Genomic DNA, 8,475 nt, shown 5'->3' with positions numbered 1-8,475 from the left:
TCCTAGCTCCAACGGTTACATACTCTTAACAAATCCTAATCGAATACGTTGGAAGGCAGCTTATGAACGTGGCCATGAATTTTGCACGTGGGTGGTGTATGGACTGATGGAGATTTTAAAGCATTAAACAATATAGAGGAGCAAAGGATGTCATTAAAAAGAGAGGGAGAGGTTTCGAATCCAACTGGTTGGACCATAATTTACAGTCCACCCAGTGAATAACTTCCAACCTATCGTGTTTATGCATTCACCCAACCTTCCAATATATTGGACCCACCATAAGGATTGCCTTATAAAAAAATCAGCCTCATCCACTCACTAGGTGGGCCACACTGTAGAAACAATATTTAGCCATCGAAAAAAATAAAACATAAATGTGGTCCACTCGGTGAGTGGATGTGGCTGATCTTTTAGACAAGGTAATCCCAATGATTAGGTTAACCAATTGAATGTATTGGACATAGCACACGCATGGAAGGTTGGAAGTTATTTGCTGGTGGACCATAAATTATGGTCCAACAGATTGGACTGGAGACCTTCTTATAATAAATAAATAAATAAATAAAAAGGTTGGAAACCTGCTGCCCTTTAACAGGCCACTTTAAAGTTTAAAGTTAAAAAAACAGCCTCTCCTTAAAGTAGATTGCTTTATATATATATTCTGTTAAAAAGATGTCCATCTAAAATGACATCCCATCAACCCAACATGGACGTTTAACTAATTTAACTGCACTTTATTGTTTCATTTAATTCAACTTTAATCCCTTTTGCTCTCCTGCATGTGTAAAGTATATAATTGCCCTTCAAAAACGATCATCTCTTTAACTTCTTGAGGGCATTTAAGTAATTCACGTAAAGGGACTTGCAATTTTAGGAGTTACATTATGGCTGTATTGTTATTGCGTTATTGAAACATGTTCCAGTGCACTCAGACCACTAAAAGCTACAGTGCTCCCAATTCCATCAGTTAACTTGGACACTCCAATCAATCAGTTGATCTGAACTGTCCATTAAGTCCAGATAAATTTCATTGGCCACCATGCAAATATCACACTACTTAGATGATCCAATCCAACCTTGATTTGGCCTTATTTAGTCATCATTTCTCCGAGCCATGGATGGGATGGTTGTGATTACCTAATAAAATGATTCTTTAAAATTTTAAATAATCCATAATGGTCATTAACAAATAGATGGATCAAAATTGCTGATTGAATCTATTTTTGTATAAACAATCTTGACCATCCATATTAAAGGACATTGTTCAAATGGTTAATTTTTGTCCGTTTGGGGTGAAAGTTGCCTAGTAGCTCATGAAATATTGTGCATTCGACCTAATGAACAATCTAGATCAATGAATTGGAGTGGCTAAGTGTCTCAAAGCAACTATAAGTGATATGAGAGTTCGGGTCCTTGCTCTTAGTCCGGTGGTAGACTCTCAGGAGTTTCAACACCTGGTTGAGGGTTGTGTACCCATAGGTAGTGAAATCCCACAACGGCGTGAGTGTGTGTTTTTTTTAAATTTTTTTAAAGCAACTATAAGTGATATGAGAGCACCAGATCATTTCTCACGGTTATTTGTAGAAAGTATTTTTCATTATTGTAATGTTAGACGGTCCAAAATGGAGATATGTTATAAGAGCAATATATTTATGCATCCATAATGCATAAATAGATTTTTGATTTTCCTTTGATCCAGACCACTGATATGATAGGATACACTGCTAATGATGAAAACCCAAAAGCTCTTTTTTAACATGGGGTCCATCTTTTGATCATCCAGTCTGTTGACACAGTAAACTCATCATGGATGAGTGTACCCAAAAGAATTCCCATCCATTCCTCCTCATCTCCCCCTCCATCATTTTTCTTCACTTGCAAGCCATCTATTCAATGGCTAGTATCATCTAATACTCAGGCTCTTGGATTGGGATTCTGAAACCGTAATCTGTTCTGTGCCTCAGCAGACAGTAATAACTATATGGGCCCCACCATAATGTCAGTGAGAAATCCAATTCGTCCATCGGTTCTGCAATCTTGTGATGTCTGTGAAAAATCCAATCCGTCCATCATCAGTTCTGCAAGCTCACAATAGGATAGGTTCATAAAAATGAGGCATATACACACTAGGTGGGCCACACGATATGAAAAAGTGAAAATAAAAATGCCTACTGTTGAAACGTTTATGGGGGCACAAAAGTTTTAGATCGGACTAACATTTGTGTTTTCGGTTCATGTCAGTGGACATAAACTTAAACGGTTGGGATGAAATATAAACATCATGATGAAGGTTTCAATGGCGGGTGTATCCATTAACAGTGCTCGTTGTCACGTGGTCCACCTGAGTTTTGGATCTACCTCATTTTGGAGATCCAATACTATTATAAGCTTGCAAAACCGATGAACGGAGTGGATTTCTGACAGATATCGTGGTGGCTCCACATAGGAACTTGTTGGCCGGGGCACAGGCAATTGGCGTCCCTTCCACGTTAGAGGACTACAGCAATTACGTCATCCGGCATAAAACTGTGGGGCCTACTGTGATGTCTATCTGTCATCCACTCCGTACATCAGTTTCTTCCGCTCACGTGAAGATGTGATAACAAAAATGAGGCATATCCAAAACTCAGGTGGACCACACCATAAGAAACAACTATTATTGAAACACTTAAGGTCCCAAAAAATCTTAGATTAGGCCACTATGTGTTTTTCCCCATTGTATGGCATACAAACATCATGATGAATTCCAATTACAGGAATTGGGGGATGTTTTTAGAAAATCACAAGACTATTGATTAGATAAGTAACCATTGCTTCTATGGCCCGCAAAACAGATGATTGAATAATGGTCTACGTCCAACCAAAGAAACTCTTCATGTCTCCTAACTAAGGTGGGTCCCTTCACGTTGATTCCTTTAAATTCCCATGAAAAAGGGCAACTTTCGTGTAGTTGGTGATTTAATCACCCAAATCACGGGTTCTCACACCCATTTCCCTACAGATTTTTTTTCAACACTTTTAGCTGTGTTTGGTAGTGTACCTTTTTGTTTCACTCACCTATCACATGTAACATGTTATGGACTTGTACTAGTGCAAGATCCTTGTTGGATTTATTTTTTATTTTTCCAAAAACATCAAAATAAATAAATAAATAACTGCAGGCAATTATTGGTCTCTTGACTGTAATTGTTAGTCACTCTTGGTGAATGAATATAGTGTATTTTTATGAATTTTAAATTCAAATATTAGTTAAATGGTGTTATAGGTAAAAATGGACTGAATAAGATAATTATAATGAGAAAGCATACGAATCATAAGTAATGGAGGTCGAATAAGAGCTCGGCCTTGACAACCGAACATGGTTAGCATGATCTCTACATACAGTTCGAGGGTCGATCACCAACAACGGGCTTGACTTTAGTCAATATCTTGCTACATCGACCACGAGTTCCGACCTCAAGTACTGACCTCGACCTCAGATAACAACCTCGACTTCGGATACCGACCTTGACCGACAGTTCAGCTTAGCCTATGGGACTTCGGCCAATCTGACTTTGAGGTCGGTCTCGACCATCTACCACAATATCCTCAAAAGCTAACCATCGAGGGATCTCCTTTTTATACGGGGAGGTTTAGTCCCCTGAGAACCAAGCCAAGGATAACACCTTGGATTTTGGGGACGGTCCCCTCTACAATACGCACCTACCGAGTAGAAAACTTACCATCCACGCAACTAGTACCAAGTGACTATAAATAAGAACCACACCTACGATGAAAGGTATACACAATTAAACCCTAAGTTCTACTAGACTCAGCTTATCTGCTCTAACTTTAGCATCGGAGGGTCCTTTGCAAGAGTTAGGGTCTCCGTTGTTTGTTTTTGCAGGTGCGTAGTGGCCTAGCGAGGACTTCCATATCATAACATCAACAAATGGTATAATTATATTAAAAGACACTATAAAAAGGCATTTTTTAAATGAAATAGACTCAAAATCTCTCTTTCTAATTAATAAAAAAATAAAAAAATCTATCTTTGGATCGTTGCAATACACAACAATCTCTCTTCTCTTCATCAACCTTCCTACCGTTTTTGTTTCAAATCTCTTGAAAATCTGCAGAAATTTGAGAGGTTATATTGTAAATATTAACAAGGTTAGTCTATAAATTACAAAAAATAAATAAGTCAAGAGTATATGTTACAGAAGTATAACTAAGGTGTAGTTTTTTTATTTTATAAATTGCAGCCCACATTTTTTTCGAGTTCATCAAAGGGGGCTTATTGTATTCTGGAAGCAGATTTGTTACAACTCTTTTTAAATTTTTTAAACATGGATAAAGTATGAATATCGTCTTAAAGATAATGACATTTTAACAATTCTTAATCATATCTTTAAATATATTTATCTTTTGTTTGGAGATCTTCCATATGCCTTTCCTTTTCCAATCATTCAATTTCTCATAGTTTTATAAAGGAAATTACCCTTTTAAGCTTTAAGTGTGTTTGGCTAGCCACTTAATTAATTAATTAAAAAATAAAATAAAATTGCCATGCTTGCCTGACCGCATCTACGAAGTTGGTAAATCACTCCTGGAAGGGAAGATCTTTCTTGCTGAAGGTTTGTTAATTGCAAAAGCCATGCACATCCACACATGTGCCACCATGTCACGTGGGTCCAAGTTCAAATCCATCCGTCGGTTGGTCTGACCATGTTTCCTTAAAATTAATTTGGTCCACTCATAAGATGGGCTCCAATATTGGAAATAAGGGAATAGGGATTACCTACCAAGTAGCATATTGAGTAAATTCCATAGGGCCCGCTTGGATGTATGTCTTATCCGCACTGTATATCCGTTTTACCAACTCATTTCAGGGCATGAGCCAAAAATTGAAGCATATCCAAAGCTAAAGTGGACCACACCACAGGAAACAGTGGGATAATGATGTCCACCGTTGAAAACTTCCTGGGCCTCACAGTCATTGTTATTTGTCATCCAACCTATTCATAAGATGTGATAACAAAAATGAGGCATATCCAAAACTCAGGTGGACCACACCATAAGAAACAACCATTATTGAAACACTTAAGGTCCCAAAAATCTTAGATTAGGCCACTATGTGTTTTTCCCCATTGTATGGAATACAAATATCATGATGAACTCCAATTACAGAGTTTTATGATAGATGGAATTGGGGGATGTTTTTAGAAAATCACAAGACTATTGATTAGATAAGTAACCATTGCTTCTATGGCCCGCAAAACAGATGATTGAATAATGGTCCACGTCCAACTAAAGAAACTCTTCATGTCTCCTAACTAAGGTGGGTCCCTTCACGTTGATTCCTTTAAATTCCCATGAAAAAGGGCAACTTTCGTGTAGTTGGTGATTTAATCACCCAAATCACGGGTTCTCACAACCATTTCCTTACAGATTTTTTTTTTCAACACTTTTAGCTCTGTTTGGTATTAAAATGAGTGAGTGTACCTTTCGTTTTTTTTTTTTTCTTTTTTTCACTCACCTATGACATGTAACTTGTTATGGACTCATACTAGTGCAAGATCCTTGCTGGATTTATTTTTTTTCCAAAAACTTCAAAATAAATAAATAAATAACTGCAGGCAATTATTGGTCTCTTGATTCTAATTGTTAGTCACTCTTGGTGAATGAATATAGTGTATTTTTATGAATTTTAAATTCAAATATTAGTTGAATGGTGTTATCGGTAAAAATGGACTGAATAAGATAATCATAATGAGAAAGCATACGAATCATAAGTAATGGAGGTCGGATAAGAGCTTGGCCTTGACAACCGAACAAGGTTAGCACGATCTCTTCAAACAGCTCGAGGGTCGATCACCAACACCGGCCTCGACTTTAGTCAACGTCTTGCTACATCGACCATGAGTTCTGACCTCAAGTATTGACCTCGACCTCAGATAACAACCTCGACTTCAGATACCGACCTCGACCGACAGTTCAGCTCGGCCTATGGGACTTCGGCCAATCTGACTTTGAGGTCGGTCTCGACCGTCTACCACAATATCCTCAAAAGCTAACCATTGAGGGATCTCCTTTTTATACGGGGAAGATCAGTCCCCTGAGAACCAAGCAAAGGATAATGCCTTGGATTTCGGGGACGATCCTCTCTACAATACGCACCTACCGAGTAGAAAACTTACCATCTACACAACTAGCACCAAGTGACTATAAATGAGAACCCCACTTATGATGAAAGGTACGCACAAGTAAACCCTAAGTTTTACTAGACTGATGTAGAACGGGTCGCGGACAGTTTCATGGCCAAGATGGATCAGAAAAGGCCCGGTCAACGACAGAAGTGATCCGGACCATCGGACCTTAGATCGGGCGTATCTCGCAATCCGGAATGAGTTATCTAACGTAAAATATATGATTTTGGGGTAGAACGAGCTACTTTAGCCAACCAACCCCGCTATGCCGGGTTGCGCAGCACGAAATTGCGAAAAATCCCTTGATCGACGGTTGTTTCCCTATTTTAATTTCGTTTTTAGTATAAATAGTAAGTTTTAGTTTGATTATAACTCTTCATCCATCGGGCTTTAGGAGTTGCGCCCAATGTGAAAAGAGCTTAGAATAATCAGGAGAACGGTTTGGTGAAGCCAAATAGGACACTTACTATTTTTGGCCGAAAACCTTGCGCACTAGTAGAAATCACGACTGTCTATAAATAGTAAGTTTACTATTTATAGTAAGTCGCGAATTCTAAGAGTTTTAGTTGTAGTTTGATTCTGATTTCTTTCCCATTGCTTGGTACCCCTATTTAAAAGGTTGTGAACTCGTTTTTACTGATGCGTTAATCAATTTCGAATTTATTAGAATTTATTTCTATTTTTTGCTTTCTTTCCTCGTGGATTCGAGAAGTCTCTGTGAGGAGTCCAAAGAAGTTCCATGTATTCGAAATAGTTATCCTCTTGAGGAAGACGGTGCTCGACCTCACGTCCTCCCCTACATCAGTTTGGTATCAAAGCCAGGTTTCTCCTCGGATTGATGGCTTCTAACGACAGGTCGGGCAACAATCCCATGGGTGGTGCTCCAGGGAATTTACTTTTAACGGTGACAGCTTCTGAAGTAGCATAACGAGAGAATCAGCAAGCCATGCAAGGGCTGCAGGCTTCTATCGACCGCATAGCGGATCTCTTGGCAGAAAATCTAAGGCAACTCCATGTTCCTGGTGGCAATCCTCCACCCCCAATTAATCGCCCTGATCGAAGGATAGTACCGGCAGTGCATCCAAGGGTCATTCCTGAAGAAGGGGGCTCCAGTGAGGAGTAAATCGACGACATAATCTTCCAACACCCCAGACATGGCGGCGATCGAGTAGATCGAACGGATCGAGAATTCAAGATGAGGGTTGATATTCCTAGCTTCAATGGCCAACTATACATTGAGGATTTCCTCGATTGGCTTTCTGAAATTGAGTGATTTTTCAACTACATGGACATCCCTAAAGCAAAGAAGGTCAAGCTTGTGACCTATAAGTTGAAAGGAGGAGCTTCAGCTTGGTGGGAACAACTGCAACTCGCTCGAAGCAGGCAGACGAAAGCACCAATCAACACCTGACAGCGGATGAAGCAGCTACTACATGCCCAATTTCTCCCCAGCGATTACGATCAGGTATTATTCCAACAATACCAAAATTGTTGACAGGATAGTCGGTCGGTGAGAGAATATGCAGAAGAATTTTACCGCCTGGCGGTGCATAACGATTTGGTCGAGACTGAATCGCAGCAAGTCGCCTGATTCAACGATGGATTGCGTTTGGCTATCTAGGATCGGGTCCAGATGCAGTCCGTCTGGATGATGAATGATCCGATCAAGTTGGCTACTCGGGCAGAAGCGCAACTTGAATGTCCTAACATACGGACCTATCCTACTGCAAGGATCCCTGTGGCAGGTCTGCCCCAGGGAACTGCACAGCCTAAGGGGAAGGAGCTCGTAGGAGCACGCACTCAACCTCTTACGTTTGAGAACCGAGATCAGGGAAGCGGGCAAGCTAGACCCCAAAGGGGCGTATCGACTGCTGCTGGTCCAAGTAGAATCTAGAACTCCTATGCTCGACCAAGGCCCGATAACTGCTATCGTTGCCTATCGAATACTTGTCCCCAGCAAAAAGTGACAAACCTCGCCATCAATGATGGTAGTGCTAATAACGCTTATGAAGATCCAAATATTGAAGAACAGGAGCATACCACCGAGGACGAGGCGGATGATTCAAGTTAGGTTCAACAAGATCACGGCGAGTCGCTTGTCGTAAGGCCACTATTATATGCCCTAAGAAAAGAAGTGCATCTACAGCGGCATAACATCTTCCGCACTAGGTGTACGGTGAATCGAAAGGTTTGTAACGTGATCATTGACAGTGGGAGCAGCGAGAACATCGTCTCCAAAGTCATGGTGAAAAAATTACAATTGAAAATAGAGCGTCATCTCTCTCCA

This window comes from Magnolia sinica, chromosome 4, assembly GCF_029962835.1.
Source record: "Magnolia sinica isolate HGM2019 chromosome 4, MsV1, whole genome shotgun sequence".
Classification (NCBI taxonomy): domain Eukaryota; kingdom Viridiplantae; phylum Streptophyta; class Magnoliopsida; order Magnoliales; family Magnoliaceae; genus Magnolia; species Magnolia sinica.
The sequence above is the reverse complement of the archived record's forward strand: the minus strand, read 5'-3'. Positions refer to the sequence as shown.